Source organism: Trichoplusia ni, chromosome 4, assembly GCF_003590095.1.
Source record: "Trichoplusia ni isolate ovarian cell line Hi5 chromosome 4, tn1, whole genome shotgun sequence".
Classification (NCBI taxonomy): domain Eukaryota; kingdom Metazoa; phylum Arthropoda; class Insecta; order Lepidoptera; family Noctuidae; genus Trichoplusia; species Trichoplusia ni.
This window is the reverse complement of record NC_039481.1, coordinates 2,556,174-2,576,784: the sequence shown is the minus strand read 5'-3', so window position 1 is coordinate 2,576,784 and position 20,611 is coordinate 2,556,174. Positions and strand designations below refer to the sequence as shown.

Below are 20,611 nucleotides of genomic sequence, written 5' to 3'. Positions count from 1 at the left end.
TGGCCATGTTAGTTCTTGGAATAGCAAATACCTGTTTACCTTATTTAATAGCTTTTACTATGAATTAGTGATTCACCTTAGGTCGTTTAAACATGCATATTTTAAATCCAGCTACGTTCCTTAGTTTGTTTTCTTTTTCTCCTAAAGAAATACGTACTAACATTCTCTTGCTAGTTCAGGTCGTAATTTTATTCTTTTTTTCTGAGAAATACTAAGCACCAAGTGTGTATTCTAACTTTTGTGAAAATCGACTAAGTCTACGTGACTTCGATTTTTTAAATTCGTAGTCGAAACTAATAGGGAATGCGAAATATTGAAGTGGATAGTTTGTGTACAAAAAATGAATACCATATCGTTAGTTACATACCTACTATATCTAATGTTACCATAAAGAGGACTTATAAAAATTGTTGGTATGTATATTGTGCTGCCTTTTACAACTGCGTTAATATAAAAAAGCGCCAGAAATAGATTTAAGACATGTTATTTTTTCATATTATTAATTTATTTTGAATAACTTCTCATATTACATATGGCTATACCTATTGCGTTTACCGCAGAGGTATACCGGGTTCGCTTAACCGCAGGTATCATTATAGCTAACATTAGTCATATACAAAAAACATAATATTATATTCTGTGTACCTAATATCTTATACAATGTATGAGTACTTTGAATACTGCTTTCAATTAATCTTCAATTAAACTTGGACTGGTTTTGACGTAAATTGGTGCGATAATTATGATGAATGTGTATTGCTAATTATTAGTAAATTATGTAGCAAGATACTATTGGATTTAAATTGGATGTTGCGAAGACAAATGGAGACGATCCACAAACGTTACGTATTTTATTTATTTCTTAAGAAAGCCTCCAGATCACTTAGGGTTTTAGAGATACAATACGATCTATCCTACAGGCCTAACTGGCAGGCATTTTTGGGAGGAGTTGGATAACAAACAATGTGTTAAAAGAATTTTTTTTCATAAGTAATTATCAGATTACGTTTTATAGCGCGTCACCTACTTTATTAGAATACCTTAGCCAAAGTTTATTGCACTACCTATAAAAATTAAGTTGCTACCGTCTAATGCTTTATTCATCCAGAATATTTACTTTCGTAAATAAACGAAACATCGGAAATCGAACGTGATAAAATCTTTATTTAGATTATAATATTATTACAATAAAAAGGGAATCAGTTGAAATTACATTATTATCTACTAATACCAATGTCAATTATATAAAAAAAACTGATAAATTATATTTTTTGCTTTTTTGCATTTCATACAGTTGTCATCTTGCATCGCCGTGTTACGTGTTAAATGCAATTCCGATTGTTTACTGATAGCGTTATCAGTCTTATCCTGGTGATAATAAATCTCTAGATTTTTCTTATAGTCTATTTATAAGCAAGGACGTTGTAACGCTTGTCACAAACCCTCTACATTAATACAATTAACGCCTATTACTGACCTATTCGTTCATGTTATGTTGAAACGTTAATTTGGTGAAGGAGTAATGGCGGAGTGATGTCATAGGATGCCCTTCATAACGGTATTTAGGTATTTCTATGTGTATGTGTATATGTGTGTGCGTGTGTATGTGTGTGCGTGTGTATGTGTGTGCGTGTGTATGTGTGTGCGTGTGTATGTGTGTGCGTGTGTACATGTATATGTATAGCCTCCGCCCGACCCAGTATAACTCCACTAAAGAGAATTGTGTTTATAAATACATACGTATGTTGACTAACATTTTGTCCTTATTTTTATTATGATTGTTTGCTTAAGTTCAAGGCTTCAGTGATTTATTCATTAGAGGATATTTATTAATACACGGTGATGAATCCTCATTTGGCTGATATGCTGTCTATTGTCATTGAAAACATTATATTGTCATGACTTTGACACGTAGGCAGATTCAAATTAAACCATTGTAATAAAAACGTATTGTTACGATCAAAAATCGTAACAGCAATTATATTTCCGAATGGTAGAAAACTTGAAAGTAACTTTTTCTAAAAAGTGACATTGTATGTAATTATAATGCAATATTTTATATCTATGTAAACTCAAGATCAGATATAAAAATGACTAATCTCCTAAAATTATTGTGACTAAGTAAAGCTGTAAACGAATAAACCGTTTCTTAAAAATAATTACCGGTCATTACCTTTAGCGTGAGAAAAAGTCACAGGTTTATCTGATAAATATCTAATGTAAGCCTGTGTCTAGATGCAAGATGCTTAATTATATTGTTAATCAAACTAAAACACTACATTTCAAAATTAGCTTTAATTGGATGCGGTAATCAGTACTCGTAATATTCGATTGTTTCATCGCGAGTATCGATTCAAATCTATAGGTACTTTGAAACAGGTGATTTGAAATCGATAACACGTAGTTGGAAGACATCGACTACAACAACAAGGCAGTTCCGTCCTGTGCAAGCACGAGTAATACATTCTCAGCGTGACGAGAAAAGCCCCGTTATTTTAATACTGACTTGGATAGAGAACCTGGCACGTGCCGCGCCTGCGAATGACATTCGGTAGAAAGTAAACTCTCGCATTAACTTACAGTCGATCGCACATCACTAGTGACTTTATTTCCAAGTACTAAGGTTGTTTTTCTTATTACACTTGCTCTAAGACGTGCGCGTCGTGCCTAGTATCTTCGCTTATCGATGCTACCACACTTAACACTATCCGGTGACAATTGTCTTACTTAAGTTACTTATAAAACGACATCTCTAACTCGAGAAATTTAAGATAAGACTTTCTACAGCGAGCCTTCAATAAAACAAAAGAAAACCTTACAAACGCAGCTGCATTTTCGTTTTAATTGTATTTTCACATAGTTTACGACACAGTTAACTAATGATCATACCGTTTTGCTAATTACCGGCTTTGTTTGCGATAGAAAGTTGTTAATTTTGTGCCAGCTTCTAAATTCTCAAGCGTGTCATTTAAAATTTTATAAGGTTTTAATTGTTGTGTTGTATCAAAGAACTATATAATTGAGCAATTAGTTTGTAGTGCAACATTTTTCCTTGAAACTTTTGGTAGTTACTTGCTTAGGGTGAGTGGCAACAATCTAATGAATGATCAGACATTAAGACGTGGGGGCTTTTCGAAACGCAGGGTAATGACTATACGCCCCAAGGCGACATTTGAAGGGCCCTCTCTGGACTTTTGGGTATAAATCACGGCTAACTCGACTGAGCCGATCACGCTATCTGAATCCCTCGCAAATTGATTTTCTCAGTGATACTCATAAGTTGGGACTCGGAGAGATGATGTCAGAGGGGCATTGGACATGCGATTTTAAGTTTCAAGTTCTCAGGAATGTTTGAAGAACTAACCGCGATTAGTTTTGCTCAAAATTTACATCAACTTGCATAAAAGCCTTAAGTTTGCTTTGTATTGTACGATTGGAAAAAACATACATTTCCTAAACATGGACAGAAAATACACTAAGTAAATGGAATGTGCATAATGACTAAACCGATACATAAATAAGTCAGCCATATCTTGTGTTTAATGTTTGGGCACGCCAAAAGACAGTTCATCTGTGTACACACCCGGGTTGCATCACACTACAACACCCAGTGTTGCGCAAACTAAGCAATTCCTGGTACAATCTACCGCAATTGATTAGGAAATAATTTACTACTAAACTCTACTTTACTGCTTCGAAATAAAGATATTATTTATACCGTAGTCTTCCAATTCATCTGCCGTTGTCTGTACAAAGTAATTCGAAATCAAACTGTGTAAATACAATCGTTATATTGGAGTTTGTATTCCTTATTCACTGTGAAATGCCTTCAAGAAGTCTCAAGCTTGTATAAATCAAACAACTATATTGCCTCTTGAAAATGCAATTCACGAATATAAAGCAAGTCAAGAAACCAAGACGTTTATGCTGAAGAGAGTAATTGCATTGTCATATAAAATTATAGACAAAATGAAACACAACTCGATCACTGAAATTACTGTTATTTTTAATGATGACCTCGAATCAAAATGTATGATTAATCTTACCATAAATGGAAAAGTCCGTTACTTTAAATTTGATATCTTTAATAATGTATACACTTTTCCTAACGTTTGATATATACCTATCGATAACGAAGCGACATTTATTAATGTTGCTTGAAGTGGCATAGTGCAATAACATTTTAGGTCAAAGGTCGTGTACACACAAGTATGTACATTCTAAACGTGATAGACACGAAGACATCTAAAACTACAGACTGTTAAAAATGCATCGGCCATTTTGAGCCGTCGCGGTCGCATTGTAGAACGTTGATTCGTAAATAGAACACGATTTCGAAAAATAGAGCAAAGCAAGGATCGTGGCTAATGGTAATGACGTGAGCTAAACTGAGAAATACTGGGCTATCATTCAATTAGATGTATAGAGAGGTCATGGAGTCTTCCTCCCACGGTCACATAGCTTATCAAGAGAACTGGACCGGGGTCGGCACGGCCGGGTATGTCCACGTTAATGTGACAACGACAACCCGTTTCTAATTGTGATATTACGTGACAGCTGCCCGTATTGTTGGCGTGATAATTGTTTGTCATTTTGTTTCTTGTTACTATTTTGTCTTTACTCAGTATTAAGGGCTTTAGACAACTTTAGAGTGCAATAAAATAGTTGTCTCTTGTCACTACAATTACGTTCAAACCGTTGCCGCGTTGGTAGAGTCCAAATATAACAAAATAAAATACAGTACTTAAGTGATTAATATTTAAAGTGTTATTTTCTGCTTATTATAAAAAAGTACTCATGCATTTAAAATAATGCCTAAAATATACCAACCTTACGTATATAATTTCAGGAAAAAGTAGAAAATATTGAATTTACTACATTCGCATGCATGTGCGTGTTTAAGAGACATTTTTTGTCGAATATGAATGTTATTATAATGTAAATTTATTTTTTGTTCCATGATACTCACTCTACTGTACTCTACTACTGTATGATAAATAAACTTGCCCACTTTAGTCCATAAACGCTTGTCTGAAAGCCGTTTTAGGGATTGATAAGGCCATGCATTTGCAGTGTGTACTATTAGTGCTTTATTTGCAAAAGTTTTGATCAAGAAGTTATAAAAGAAAAAAAAAATACAAATAAAACAACGTTATTTAATTTTCGAAAGAGTTTAGCAAACCTAGAATTCCGTTTTACTATTGCGTGGAACGAACATTACAACGTTGGAGTATAAGTATGGTACTCTAAAGAGGTTTCTACCGTGACTAACATGGCGGCAGGAACTGGTAACAGGAAGAGGAAGTTAAGTAAGCGTGAAGATGCTATTTGGCTAAGGCCCAGGTCTGACATAATATGAGGCAACCTGCCAGTAAATTTATCAATCATTTATAACAAAAATCATAGCCAGCCAGAACAAAAAAAAAAGGAAAATGGGAAAACCAGAAAGAAAATTTTCAAAAACACGTATTCTGTTTTTGGAAATTATACTTAAAATGATGGTACTCGTTTTCGAAGTATTCATTTCCATAAAAACATTTTGAGTACCATACTGAAATCTGTTCGAGAAAATTAAAATAAACGCGTCAACTACATGTTAAAGTTGTTTGCAAACAAAAGCGAATTATGCGCATGAAACTCGTAGACATAAATCATTGAAACATAATTAACTTAATTGAAAATTGCCTATTCAATTACCTAATCATTTTTAATTACCTGTATCATACTATGTATTAAAATTTTGTAAGTAAAAAGTATTGCGAAGAGAATTTTGACATCGTAAAGGTTACCTATGGTGTTTCGTTATTTCGTATATTATCTACTTTGACATACATTTCATGCTGAGATTGCAATGTAGCCAAATAATTACGGGTTTTATCTTCATAAAACATCTTTATGGTTCCCCGAGGCATTTATGATTTACGCATAAACAAAACGTGTTTATAAAAGTTGTCGTGAACGCAACTACGAGTCTGCAACCGTGCTGGCTCTTGGCTAAGTATATTTTTACTTTCACACTTTCAATCACGATAAGACGACAAGTTTTATTTGTTTGTTGCTCGTCGAATCGTTCCCCGTGCCAAAAATTTCGTAAACTGCACTTTTGTGAAGAATTTTTATTTTTTACCTTCATTAGCTACATTTAAAGTGGTTTTTTCCCGGTAGTCTCATTTCGAAAAGTGAAAAACCAACTTTTCCTGAGCATCTTAATGAAACATTTTGTGGATTTCCTCTACATTATAATTTTATGTAAGATTATTGAAATTGGAGTTCGTAGCGTTATCTAATTCATCTGCAATGGTAGCAAGCATTCAATCCTTGTGTCATATCATTTAAAAGTAATATGTTATATTACTTACCTATAGTACATGATTCGACTCTTTTTCTTTTATCGATGATATATATTTATTTGATACATTCGAATTCCTTAACCTCAATTGTGTTATGGTTGAATCCAATTACAAATTCCGTATTTATAAATTAATACTCATTGCTGTGAAATACAAATTAACCGTGTATTGGTTTCCAATTTCCATAATCCGAGAGATCTATTTCATAGCCCAATGCAGTAATCGACACCCAAGAATTCGCCGGCTTCGGATCAATGCAACGTGACTTCGTGTCACTAACTCAAGTGCCGAACTGCTACTTAAGTAAAGTATACTCCATCGATACAATCATATACTGTTATTGAGAACTATACCTAGTAACTAGGCAGCCGAAATAACAAAAACTCTACAGAACCTTGATGAACACATTTTTTTATCATTAGTGTGGGTGATTTATTGACTTTTGCTGATGATTGTATTTACTTCTGACCAAGACTTCAGGACCCCAATTCCGCCATTTACAATGGCCGTTGAATGAATGGAAATAGGATTAAAATGACACGATTTAACGTGCCTTCCGAAACACGGAGGAACTCGTTATAACAAAGATGGTCACCCATCCACGGACCAACTGTGTCAAGCCTAGGAAATACAATGTATTTCCAATTATGAAGCATTTTTCCAAAACATTTCCAATTATTGTTTTGGAAAAATGCTTCAATTGCAGAAATGGGGTCCTGTATCAAGAACTTTTCTAACCTAAGAAACAAGGTCTCTGTATTGTTCTCACTTTCAATACAACTCCATGGTGTTAATTTAATAGCTTTGCTGACGCAACTGTCATAACGTGGACGCACTCCATCGGTCGGCATTGAAAACCTCTTTGCTAACAAAACAAATGATTAAAGTTCTTGTATGTTTTCGTTCACATTAACCTGATTAGGTTTCGCGTATTTTTAAACCAAACGTTTCTTTTGTGAGTCATTTTGATAATGCCGCAATCCAATTAATTGAGGAAACATCGCGATTGCTGAAAATATAAAATAAAATATTTTAAACAGTTTGTGATCCCCGAAGAAAATTAATAAATTCAAGCTTAACAAAGTGTTGATTACCGAAACAAGCAATTACTATAATTTGTTTCTTTTTAAACCAAAATCGTAAAGTAGTCTTAAAACGCAGTAATGTTCTATAATCGTGTGTTATAATTCCTTCATAATTTTACGACTTAAATGGTCTAAATCCATTACGAACATTAATTAGCGGTTATGATTGTTTATTGTACCCAAAATTAACTGTTATATTCGATAATCCGATGATTTACAGCCAACTGACTTTATCGGTAAAGTTGCAAGCTGTATTTGCGGAGAGGCAGACATAGTGCTCTTGTGACTTTGTTCTTAATTTTTTGTTGATAACTCTATATGTCATATAAGACATACTAACTTTATTAAAATAATACTAAGTTTCGGGAGTTAGTTTCATAATTCTTAATCTTAAATCTACTAAGCTTAATCTATTGCCAGTTCATTTCCCTCATTATAACACGAACGGATAAGTGTAGACATTGTGTATAATATTAAGTAGTTTTTAATGTAGCAAGTTGTAAAGAATATATTTATTCAATAATTTATTATAAACACCAAACTATAAGCTGGGTCTTACTTAAATTTTAAATTAAAATAAATTTGGAAATTGTTTAAATATGTCATTTTCATCCTTTCGAAGCTTCGTTAAACGTAATAAACCTTTTATGTCATCATCAATATTACGCACATTCATAATTTCCGTTTTCATTGCATTTCCAATAATTCCGGCCATGCGCTCTGTAGATAATTAATGAAAACGTCAATTAAACATGAAATTATTTATATTAAGCTGTTTGCTTTAAATTGAATAAATTATATTTTCATTCATTTGCATGTTTGCATTGTAAGAGACTATACTCATGTGCGTATATATCAAGAAAGTATTTGGATATTATTTGTCTCTTTACGGAGCAAAAAGATTTACAGTCTGTTGGAGTGAAGCTAATTACTAATTAATTGTAGAGCTAGAAGTATGGAATGAAGAACTGTTAACTAAGTTATGATTGATAGTACTCATTAACTCATTATCTCTTAGACAAATTGCTGTATTACGTGTGACACTTAGATTTTTCTGAGAAGCGAATGCTTGGGGCGCGTTGGAGCGCGACCCCTGCGTTAACATCTCGAGTTACTATGAGAACGCACCTCTGAGAGTAGGTACATACAGGTACGTGGTAGGTGTCTTCACCTACGTGGGAGGCTGACCGATGTAAACCGATATTAATTTCACATTTACCTCACAATCACGACGCTAATGTTATTATTACTACACAACAATTACACGTCACAACAGCGAGGGTAATCAACGTTAATGTTCGTTTTATTCCTTTGTGTGGTGCGTTAAATGTAGGCAGGTATTAAATGGTACCGTGACACGAGTTCGTTATGTAGGCGAAAGAGTTTTTGACCCCATGCGTTTTTATTGTTTTCGTTATCGATTTTAGTTTGTGTAACTTTTAATCCCTTAAATCGTTTTCTATTGACAAAGTTTCTAATATTGTAATTGAAAACATTAATGAAATGTTGACACGCTTTCGATTCTTTGAAACGGTTTTCTTTATTCTGGTTCTTGCTAGCTACGCCTTGTTATGATGTTATTTAAATGATATTTCGTGGCGAGGCTCTACAACGAACGAAATATGAATTGTTTTTAAGTACGACATTCGCCTGTCCGATGTCTGTTCTGAACTTCTGTAGGACGTGTGAAAAAATGACGAAATTGTTGACCGGACTCAACGGAATTTCAATGTTAATGTGCGAAACTGGATGGAGCGGCTAGATATAATCCAATTTGGTAAAAAAATATATGACATTATAAGCTTCTGTTCAATATCAGTTAGTAAAAGCTTAATTTATTGCGTATCGAGGCAAGTTTAATAGTTATTAACAAGATGATTTCACTCGCTGGAGAGCATGACATCATCCCGTGAATATTTTAGACGTCATTAAGGCCCTCCTCGGGGCTCTTTGCAAGGCGTCACGGGGGACACCCTTGCATAAATCCCAGACAAGGCCTCTTTCGCTTCGTGCCCTCCGACCCTCGCGACGCATTGTGCAGGGGGGGCAGCGACCGTCATGTAGGAAGCTCTCCCTCGTTGCCATGACAACCCCGCTTCCCGCGAATATTGACAGACGCCGATGTAGACAGAAACAACCCTCGCCAAGTCCCTGCCACTCTGCTACATAGTACACGCGTCACGCGTGTCTGCCCACAATGATATATTTTTACAAGAATTAACGTCCCCACAATGATGTGATCATTACTGATAAGGTGTCTTGCCTTTGTGTGATTTTCATCGGGGGCTTTATTACCGCAATTTAAAGTGTTAATCACATTGGCGGTGATAAAACTTTATACTAAACAGGAATTCTGGCTGTCGTACTTTATATCGAATTGAGTCAGTGTTCTAGAATGATTCATAACAATCTGGGCAATTTGAAACGTAAATTCAAACATGATGTTGATCAAAAGAGAGAAACGGATGAGTTTTATTACGGAACCCATAATTTATAACGTGCATCGTGTTGCAGGCTTCGGGTTACTTCCGGATTTCGTATTTCCTTGTATTCATTTTTTACAAATAAACCTTTCATTTGTAAAAAAAATGTGAAAGCAGAAAGAGCTTTTTTAATTTATTATGCTACTGGCTGAATCATCATTAAAATAAATATAAGAGAAGAAACAGTACATTACTATGAACGATAGTAATGTATGTATAACTTTCTTATTATCGCACCACTTAGTATAAGCGAACGAGTAATTAAAACAAAAGAAAATCTTGAAGTTTTACGAGTATGGAATTTAATGTCATGTAATAGAAATCTATTCATGAATTCAACAGAGAACCGCGCATTCTGAGGCCTATTAGAATAAAATTTGCATTCGGAGTAAAAATACAAACAAGTTATACGGCTAGGGGTTGTCGACCTTGCTGTACTGATTTCATAATGAAACATATTGAGCAATTATATACCTTAAATGTGCAATTTATAAGCATAGTGTTGAATGTAACGATATTGTCGTCCGCTGAGCCCTTGACACGGATATTCAAATGCAACTCAAAGTCAGTGGACTGGATTGTAAATAAACCGCTGCGTCAGCAATGACTACTCAATATGGCAACGAGGACTGAATCGGCAAACACTACGGGCCGCGTACAGTCTGTGGAGAGCACGCGGATTTCTTCATGACGATCAAGAACAGACTTTAAAACTATGACCATAATGTGCATCTTTGTTTGGAATAAAATTGGCGTCAGGAATCTTAGTCATCATTTTATGTCAAACAATTATAGACTTTATTTGGTTAGTCTTGAAGACTCTTTTTGAAATCCTCGGTTCCGTGATCCGCCAACTTTGCGCCAGTCCCAATACAAATGATACACTCAAATAGGTATGTTGCGACTAAGAGGAGTAAACGTGTTCGCGGATGTGTGGAAAGTTAGCCCTACTTGGTCTTAGAAAACTTTGTTTACTAGTGTCAATAGGAAACAGGTTTTAGAGGTCACGTCTTAGCAAAAATGCGACGTTTTATTTTAATTTACGAATTCTTATCAGTGCTCTTTCGCTTGCCTGTGCCTTTGCCTAATAGTGCGATAATTTTATGGACAATTTTCTATTACTCAGGTTATTTAATTTCAATGTTTTACCCAAAATCAATAATATTCGTATATTCATAGCATCATATGAGTTTGCATTGACTTCATGCCTAATTGACCATTTGAAGTTCAACAAAAATGTTTACCGACCTATATTTGTCGTGCAAATAGTAAAACGTCCTACATTTTCAATCATAATAATCCGATAAGTTCGAACAATGCAATCGCAATCGTGAAATGATTGTGAAGCAAGTTATATTAGATTGTATTACATATTGTCGAGTAGTTGTGACTATATCATTTAAGTATGTATTTTGAGGTAAATAGACTGGTTATCGAAATTAAAAAGCTGTTTTTATAAAAAAATAAGAATAATCGAATACGATTCGTCGTCATTCTTAATTTAAATTAACAACGTTCATTCGATTTTTAAATTGCAATAAAATAGCTATAAAATGAGTTTTTAATATTGTTAGGTAGTTATACAATGTATCTGTTTTATATTTTCAGTTACGTAAAATTGTAGAGTTTTAAAATTTTATGTTCATTATTCAATCAGCCATAGATAATTGCGTACTTAGATTGTTTTTCTTTTTTATAAGGGTTCCATTCATATCTTGTAGATATGAATGGAACCCCGCAGACTACAGACTTTTTATCGGCTGAGAGTTCTAATCTGTTGGGTCATTAGGATTACCTTCGCGACGGTAATTCTATTATAAATACTCATATTTCAAATAAGAATACGAGCTTTATACCGGTTTGGTACTTTCCTAAAAATAGGTTCGAAGATTATTTTTTTTTATTGAAATATAGACGGCATATTAGTCTTAGGCAAACTATTTCAGTCGAATATCCATCGTGTAGGTCTATTAACGAGTCTTTTTGTATTCCTATGTTGACTTTACGGGATACAGGATTTTTGCAAACTTGATTTTTGTGTCTCTAAAATATTATTTTACGATAACTCGAGTCTGTAATCTACGTAATCATACACAATCCATTAAGCCTAAGACTGGGGGATGAAATTATCAGTCTCCCTCTTGAAACGGCAAACTGTATAGCTATTAGAATTTACGTGGCAGACGATATCCGGGCGAGATTGAAATAGGCTTACAGTATTACGTATAGGCGGTATAGGCTATGTGGGTTTAATCTGCGTCGTTCCAGTTAATCGCCGGGTGCAGCCTGCACTGTCCATCGTAGCGTGTAACTTAATTTCTCTTCAGAGGGATAACGTCCCTCCTACGGCCCACTGTACAGCCCACGGAGGCGGGTATTCATGAGGTGATCACAAAGGAGGTTGAGATATTACTTTGTATTCATTCTGATTTAATGTTGGTGTATTAGTGACGTCATTAAGACAGAAAATATTTAGTGTTAGGTCTGGTTTATGATAGTCGTTAACCGGGTAAAGAGTATATGAGATCTATGTAGGAGGGCATTTTAATATCGAGTGCCTAGGTATATGTGTAGAGGTATGAGTCATCGTGACGTCACACTTGCTGGCTGAAGGGTTGCGAGTTTACGACATTTCGGATTTAGAATTGATCGTTGTTTTATAGGGTTCAGTACCCAAACGGTCAAAAGGTGCGGCCATTTCTAAGACTCTTTTGCCTGTTCCTAAATCTGATACCGGGCTGTATCTCTTAAACCATGATAGCTTTACAGTTGAAATTTTCACATTTGTATACAATACATTCTAAAAAATGGAGACCGAGCTTCAAATTAATTTGTTTTCTGTTAGATTATTGTAGGGTTCCCTTAGTTTCTGACTCCGATTCGCACTTGACCAATACTTCTTTTATAGAAATTTAAAAGAAATCTTGAACTAATAAATAATAGAACTACTCACTACTACACTACTCAGATACTCCTCTGACATATCCGCACTTACATAATAGGAACAAAATTATATCTCGATGCAAAGCTTCGTTCATTACAAATGCATTAGTCTAGAAAAATATCGTTGTTTATTGCTTCATACTCCAACGTACGCAAGAAGTTTATTGTGTAAGCTGTTCTCATTCACTATTCATAATTTATAAATTTAATGTATCGAGTAAACAAATACATTTTAGTTTATGAATGGGTAAATTCAGATTGTAAACACAACCCAAATTCGATTCGAAAGTCATCGATTTATGCGGGAAGATAACAACTGTTGTATTAACATAATATGGTGTATTTTAAATAGCCTAGATTGATTAAAGTGTTGTTTAAGATTCAGTTACCATTATTGACGCTACAGCTCATAGTTAAGGACTCCTATTGAATTAGCATCTTGTGAGTACCGACAATGCGCTAAAGTTTCAATACAAATTAATCAATATAAGTTTTTAAAACCCAGCGCTTTTAATTAGGTCAGTACAGTGACTTGCAGTTTACGCAATTTCATTACCATTATGTATTGAAATGCTTCAATAACAGGGCGGGCCGTCCAGTTTTTATGAACTATCGGAAAATGCCCTGTGGCCCACATACTGGCGGCAAAAGCGCTCCGTAACGCAATCCAACGGATTTTGTATCCAACTTCCGCGAAGAACGCTAAAAATAAATATAAATTAGGTAAACTATAATAAATGTTCACGTTTATAACGTATATTATCAAATTAAATGCCCAATAAACTCGTATAAAAGTCGTTATTAATACTGATGCTAATCAGACTGGTATTCTGCAATTTGTAATGCTGTTACGCTTCTATTGTTATTAACGTTTCATCGTTACTTAATGTTACGTTTATTTTGATTAGGAAATTTACTTTATATACTCTGTAGTATCAATTCGCGGATATGTGGATGTAAATCCAGCCACTCTCGTAGATTTCCATCCAGGTAGAGTCACGGCTGAGTGAAGTCAGTTAGAGCATAAAGATCAATGTATCTGTTCGCGTGCACTGCAAATAATTTACATGTTGCCTGTATTGTGTGTAAAGCGTGAGGTGATTCACTCCTCCTAAATATATATCATTGTATTCCATAAATGCATACCAATAAAACTTCGGAGCTAATCAATAAGGAATGAGTTTTACAATCTGGCGATCTTTATTCAACGACATAATGACTCTACCTGCTAATTTATTCATAAATATTCATGTGTATTTCGGCCTTTATATTTTTATACAAATGCTGTGTTGGGTCCCTCATCGCGAATGTTGAAACGTCCGCCCGGGGTCGTCAAAGGCTGCTTCACACTAATGTGAATAGAGTCTCTATTTATGTATTCAAACAGTTTATTGCGTGACGCCAACAAAGGATGCACGCAGTCTTTATGTTACTGTTCATCCGTTATATTATGAAGGACAATTTATCGATTGTCAATCGAATAATGGGCATCTGTTTAGACGCGATTTGACTATCAGTGTATCAATCTAAATAATTTGTTATCAGTTCCTTAGCTACAGATTATACATTGAATGTTGTACCAGATTCAAGAGCTTCACATGGAGAGACGGATAACGATCTTGTTTTATGTTATTAACATGTGTTCATTAACCGACAAGGCTCAACATGTTCGAAGAATAATGACCTAACTATTCAGCGAGCATTACACAGATCAATGAACAAAGAGTGCTAAAAAATCGCAAGCTTTACATACGTAGACAGTCACAAAGTGCGAACAGGCTAACGGTACAAGGAGGTTGAGTGATATGTGTGGTGACGAAGGTTGGGTGAGGAAGGAGGTTCGTCCTGCCGGCCTCCTGTCACGTCGGCCGCCGCTGCGATACCTCGCCGTACGTGTGGAGGTGCACTAAACCAGTGACCTCATCGTAACGGTTGCGCATACTAAGCGCGACCAATGAACATGATTTGGCTTTAAGCTAAGCCACCTGTTATTTGAACTCATACATACATAATTGCATGACAAAGCATTGTAACCTATATATTGAACGTATACACGAACGTACAACTTCAAAGGATTATGCTAATTGTAGAGACGTGTAGGTTTCGTGTAGGTGACTAAAGCTCGAAGAATTATCATTAATGTCTCAATTAGGTTTGTTTCGAATTAATATTATAAGCGTAAGTTCACAGGGCAAGCTGATAAGAATGAAGACTTTATTGTATTTTCGATAACGATGACTATATTTGTAGCTTTCTTGTCTAATGAACGCTATTAATATACAATTTAGATGATTTCCTTACTTCACTTCGAAGTGCCTAAATATTTATTAAAAATAAAAACGTTTAAGTGTAGATAAACTCACCTTAACACACTTGCTGTTGTAGAAAATACTCGTTATTCAAAGAAAGTTTCCTCCACTTTGCATAACTTAAAAGTTGGCGCTATAACGATTGTTAAACGTTTGTAATTACTGCGGTAGTGCTACTTGGTATTAGAGTTGTTTATTTAGTAGTAAGTACTAGGTAAAGTTTGTTGTTATAATGTCAGAGAGTACCTTTTAACTTTTATCTTCACTCTTTTTTTTTGGGTACTTCAAACTAGGTTAACGATCTTAGTGTCTCATTTTGTCTATGAATTCAGTATCAAAATGGAACGTGACTCGAAACCATAAACATTACCAACTCAAATGTTGGTGACCAAAAGACTTCGAGTTTGTTTTCATTTTTAAGGTAAGTACATAAACAAATGAAAAACAAAATTGTAACTTGTAGATAAACGAGTTTTCAACAAAGTGTTGTCAAACGTAGCACCAAAACAATTTATTGTGCCTGCGTTATTTACAAATAAAATTATTTTATTCAGGTTGAAGAATAACAGTTCTGACAAGGGTGTGACAAGCGCCTGTCAAAAAAAGGCTATGCATAAAAACATTGTCTAAATATAGTATGTTTCCGCCCCATCCCGTTGCAAAATTTGCAAACCCTTGGAAAGAGTAATAAACTATTATCGCGAAAATACACCTATGACTAAGTCTTGGCTCGGAGCATAAGATTTAGTCATAATGTTAGGTGCTGTAATGATTATTTTGCCCAACTAAAGGCCAATTATCATCCACTAAATAACTAAAGAAAAAAATATTAGAATTGAGCTTGCTAATCTGCTAACTTATGCTACTAGCGTTCAAAACGTAACTAACAACAACAACTGTTCTGAGCTTATTTTTTTAAGGGACTTTTATCTCTTCGAAATATATGACTACATTGCATTGCATAGTGTGCTCCTGCGTAGACATTTAATCACCGTGGATTGTAAAGCTAGTGAAGTAATTGACATGTTTACTAAAAGTGTATACCTATAATATTTTTTTTTTTTCATTTCTTAATATTACTTTACTTTGACTATTTTCTTTCTTTTTTATGTTAAAAACATTTTAAACAGCTACAGCGCCATCTACTGGCGAGTAGTAGAACCAAATGAACATAGTCGTTACCAATAGGTGTAAATGCTTGCCGATAGATGGCGCATCTTGAAGTTGCATCTACTTGAAGCTAGATGGCGCTTCTCGGTATAGTGAAAAAACACGACTGTAAACATGAAACTTTTCTCGTGCGTTGTCGGTTCTTTCGCTGATTGAGTTTCAAGAAATTAAAGTTGTTATGCTTTTTTTAACATTTTTTATAATTCATCATAAGAGTTTAGTGCCAATATTGCAATATGATGCCACATGATACATAGAGCTTTTTTTCATTTACATATTAGAGATTTCAGAGTTATCATAGAAAATTAACCAATTTTTATGACTTTCTCTTACCTAAACTACCTAAACTAAAGGCCTTTGCAAAAACAATTTGGTTGCTGCAAACAATGATAAATACAGTTCATAAAACATCGAGTACCAAAAACCTATGACCACGCAATCTGGTAACCACATGTTAAAATTCAGTGTCAAAAATGCGAACATTTCTAACAGACAGATCTATTAGCCTAGCTTTGTTTGTCAGGTCAACGACATTACATTTGATTTCTAAAGCTATTTAGTCGCCGTGGGTGTTATTGTTCATACTAATTGGTGTTGGGTTGAGGAACTGCGATAATGATTTTCGCACTGCGTCAGTACGCCAACGTTCATTTGTTAATGCAGTTATGTCAATTCTTTATTCTATGATTTTGGTTTAGGAAGCTGTTAGCCTGAAATATTGGTGTCGATTGCGAGGGCGGGGTATAAAATAATAATTGTGAAAATGGTTTGTTGAGGATTAGGAACTTCCGGTTCATATTAAACACTGCTTACAGATGCTTTTTTGAAAATGTAAATTAGCGGTCTTATACATTTTTTTCTAGATTTCTCGAATTGCTAGATCCATGCAACAGATCCGGTTAATACGTAAGACTTTACTTAACTTTACCTAAAATTTCTTATTATTTTTACCACTTGCTTACAATACAAACATTTGCACTTTTTACGATAAACTGTTGTAAAATTTCATTAAAAAAAATCGGTCAGTAAATTCACCTAGTAGCTAGCGTAACTACAAATCTAAACTAATATTATAAAAAGGTAAAAATAAATATTGGTGTGTTTACGACACTGTAGCAGGATCTCACGATTTGCTGAACCGATTTAGATTTTTTGAAAACTTTTAAATCTACGTCATTTGTGTCATTCGCATACATTAACCGTCCAACGAAGTAGGCACGGGCCAGCAAGTATTCAAGTCTTTATCTTGAAGGTGTAATAAACACTAAACAAGCGACGATCGGACAATTTGACCTAATGGCTAGGAATGTCAAATAAAGACAGCTCTATTGGCATTATAAACGATGTTAATGTCGACACTACAATTAAATTCTTTTTCGCGTTCTCTCTTTATTATTAGCACGAAAGTAATTTAATTTGAAAATGTCACGATCCGATGTCGTTTATTTGAGTGTTCTTCGATTGTGTTTATGTTCTTTTTAATTTTAACTTTGGTGTTATTTAATTTTACTTTTTCTTTCTGTTTTCAGAGTCAGAACTGAATCCATTCGTATTTTTTTTAGTTTGACTTTCATTTTAATTACGAGTTTTACGAGTTTGGTACTGATACGTTACCTATTTTTTTTAATAATTGATTTCATTTTTGAATAAATCTTACTCAGTCGCACTGTTCTTGTGCAATTGTGGAAACTATATCTTAATGTCATTCTTATCTTTTTCAGCAACGTACCATTTCACAGCTAAAAATACCGACAAAGAACATTTAGCTGTAAACCATTTTCATTTCTCAATTTCTTTCCGTCGAATTACAAAATATTATTATTACCATCGATACATCGTTCACCTTTCCCTATCTACGACCCCTACAAACATAATAAAATGTCATGAACTATTTACATTGGTGACCTACAGTAAACTTCAATATTGACGGAGCAATGACAAGCAACCAAGCAGGCAAGCATCTGCCAAGCGATCGGCAAACAATCGCTTCCCGTGAGAAAGATGGATATCTCAATGATCCTTTACTGAACGTTATTTGAAGATCAGATGACTATCTATTACTAAACACTCACTGTGTATAATATTGCTACTTGATTGGCCGATATGTTATTGTAGGAACCGACCGAACGCAACTATAGTCGTTAATTTAACAAGGTTGAAAGTTTTTACACAGGGACTTCTTCAACAAAACCTTTTTGGTTTTAAACTAGTTTCATGACAATGGATGAACTTTTTCTGTTCTAAAATCTCTAATGGGTGTACTTACTGGTTTTTCTTGTTATCTTAATCACAGTTTTCTATTTAATTTACAACATTATTGAAATGACAAGTAATAAATACAACTTTAATGAATAAAACATCTCGTTTACATTATCCATTAATTAACTAATTAAGAGAACGGTTTCAAAAAGTATTATGCAAATGCATATGTTGCGTGTGTTAATACAAAAATATTATTTTGCAATTAGTAAATACATTTCGTATGAGACGTGGGCAGTAATGGTAGTGTCAGTAATCGTCGCACCATTATAGCCCAAGATAAAGAGACCTTTGACTTTTCAATTAAGCTCTATTAAGCAACACAATACAATTTCCTTGCACAACTGCTATAAATGCCCACTGTGAAATTGCTCACCCTGCATGTTCATTTGTTCGTACTATTTTTATCTCGGCTTAACAGGCACGACTGCTGTCTCAACTCATTGAATCCCGCGGTCAAATGCAAATATATCAGAATGGAACCGGTCCATAACTCGAAATCTACGATAAAGTAACGCTTATACGCGAACTAGCTGCGACATGAAAAATACAACTTTTTGACACCACACTAATAGACAAGATTGTGGGGACTGTTTCGACCCCTATGACATTAAAGTATCATGAATGCGAGCATTATCAATCTCGGGGTATAAAAGCCCGGTGTAATGATTTCGTGCCCCTGTAAATCCCTACCCAATTGTGTAACTAGGCGCGAAACTTGTTTTAAAGTGACGACAGCCGCTACTGTTCGCTAGACGAGTTTGATTTAAATCCTTTGTGCGTGTTTAATAGTTGACATGGATACATGAATATGTATGTATGAAATGGGATTTGTGAGTAGATCACGAGCGGTAACGGTTCGTACGTTTGTGACCAGCTGCGGACGGATTCTGATGAGCGGGTCCGTGGCGCTGCGCCGGCGCGGCGAGCTGGCGCCCTCCGCGCAGCCGCAGTCGGTGCGAGCGCGATCCGCCACGCGCACCTCTGTACCGCGCGTCATCTACGAAACGAATTACAATCGAAACATTCGAATCAAACGGTCAACTCGCGATTGTCAAATATAATTGGATAGTGACAGACGCATGTCGTATGTCCAGTGTCAAGTTCAGTGTATGTTTGGTAGGATTTATATTGCTAAACAGTTGTTTGTTTACTACTGCCGGCGTCTTATATTCACGTGTCATTTTATGGATTTGCCTATGCGAAAGAAGAAAATTGTTTTTGTGAATTGTTGCTAAACAAACGGTTTGTTTACTTATTTATCAAAAAATATTTCGTTCTGTTTCCTTATTTTAATTAGTCGATTTTTTTATTCAAAATATAGTTTTATACGGATGTGTTACGGTCGGTGTAAATGTGAAGCCTTTTTTAAGCCCACATTACTATTTTGGTTTGGTGTAATGTTAAACCTCAAAATACACGATACCAATGTCATTGTATGATACAGAAAACTGTTTCAATTTACTATGATATTGAGGAGGAAAAGCTTTCTTATAACGTCTGTACTTACTCATATACGCAATTCATACATTTCTGGAATTTAGAACAATAAAATTAGTACCGAAGTATTTATTGCACTAAAACATTTTCCTGCTATCGTTGTTTTGTAAGAAGGTTCCTAGTATTGAGGTCGCACAAGTTCCCTGGAACTATTCATCGGGTACTTAGAGTGGTGCGCTGTTTTAATACATTTTTAATTGCGATCGAGTAAGCTTAAAGGTTTTTAATCAGCGATAGCTTTGCTCGCGGGGCAGGGACCGCGGATAGCGCGGCCATAAAATATCGATCTCCGTTGCTAGGAGCGGGCGATGCCAACAAACCTGGTTTATAATCCCCAATAGCCGATGCAACTCTCACCGCTACTTACCATGCAGTGTCTGCGGCCCACAGCCTACAGCTTGATCAGACCCGGCCCCGCGTAAATCTCTTGGGAGCTTTTCAAGCGGTGTCTTGGCCAACTTTCCATGACATTTCGAAGTCATGCAAAATTTTTGAAATATGTTTATTGTTCG

The 20,611-nt window shown here is 35.0% G+C and overlaps 1 protein-coding gene across 3 annotated transcripts in view; it reads left to right on the top strand.

The window, feature by feature from the left end:
- The first annotated feature begins 16,264 nt into the window (after positions 1-16,264).
- Positions 16,265-20,611, top strand: part of LOC113492510 — a 50,988-nt gene continuing 46,641 nt past the window's right edge. For 2 of the 3 annotated variants that reach the window (XM_026869987.1, XM_026869986.1), the window contains exon 1: positions 16,265-19,844. The gene's annotated coding sequence lies outside the window, so the exon portion shown is untranslated. The remainder of the gene's footprint in view (positions 19,845-20,611) is intronic. The other variant, XM_026869988.1, reaches the window with a different exon arrangement.